The 1,158-nt window shown below is 38.7% G+C and overlaps 1 pseudogene; it reads left to right on the forward strand.

The window, feature by feature from the left end:
* LOC117945009 overlaps window positions 1-1,158 on the forward strand; it is a 23,364-nt pseudogene that overhangs the window by 13,932 nt on the left and 8,274 nt on the right.

Below are 1,158 nucleotides of genomic sequence, written 5' to 3' on the forward strand. Positions count from 1 at the left end.
ATGGTCAGTCCACTGGGCGAAGAAGGTCACCATGTGAGTGTAGGTTGGATCGTTCTCCACATCAGTGTTTGCTGTGCTCAGAATTCTGTTGGACACTTCCCTTACCTGTGGACAGGTGTTGTACAATGAGCACCTTGGTGAAAGTGGCACAAGCTAATAGCTTAAGCATCAATGCAAATGTGATTAAATGTTACTTTTGGTCAGTATTATTGTCTTTTTCTTCTTCCACCTCCTCAGGAGGACAAATATATATATATATATATATATATTTATATGTACTACCGGTCAAAAGTTTGGGGTCACTAAGAAATTTCCATTGCACTCCATTGTAGACAGACTACCAGCTGAGAACAGTTGCGTTGTTTTTTTCAACCAGGGCAGCAGTTCAGATTACATTATGTGCTTACATAACTGCAAAAGGGTTCGCCAATGTTTTTCTAGTTAGTTTTTTAAAATGTTATCAGATTAGTAAACTGAATGTGCCTTTGGAACATTTGGTGAATGGTTGCTGATAATGGGCAATGTAGACATTGCATTAAAGATCAGCCACCCACTCAGATCAGCTGGTATTCTGTCTTTAATGCAGCAGAATAGAGATTTGTATGCGACCCCAAACTTTTGACCGGTAGTATATATATACTTCATGTATATTATAATATATTACCAAAGGAAGAAGAAAATTGTTGACTTTTTGCTCTCGGTCCCAGCCTTTAGGCAGAGAGATTGCATCCTGGTACTCAGCAGGGAGCCAGCGGGCCAAAGGTGTGTTGGAGGCTCCTAAGCGGCTGTTTTCTCTAGGCAAGACATTAAAAAATCCTTTATTATTCTTTCTTTCTGTCTCACATGTAGTTCTACAGTACTATGCATAATATGTACTGTAATTGACAATTCAACAACAAAGAATGTTAGCAGTCCAGTCACTAAGTTATCTTACACCTTTATTTCTGAAATGAAAGAAAGAAAAAGAGGAGGAAAATCTTTGGCAAAATTCAGTTCAGTCTCAGGTTAAAAAATACATTAAACAGTCAATCAGCTGTGGATATAATTGTCATTTGTTATTTTTATGGTCCACCCATCAGCCTTGCTATTTAGCAGTTGCCTCACTTGTTGTTGCAGGTGTTGCTTCCAGTGCGAAACTTGTCCACATTGGGAGTTGTC

Source organism: Etheostoma cragini, chromosome 5, assembly GCF_013103735.1.
Source record: "Etheostoma cragini isolate CJK2018 chromosome 5, CSU_Ecrag_1.0, whole genome shotgun sequence".
In the NCBI taxonomy this organism is placed as follows: domain Eukaryota; kingdom Metazoa; phylum Chordata; class Actinopteri; order Perciformes; family Percidae; genus Etheostoma; species Etheostoma cragini.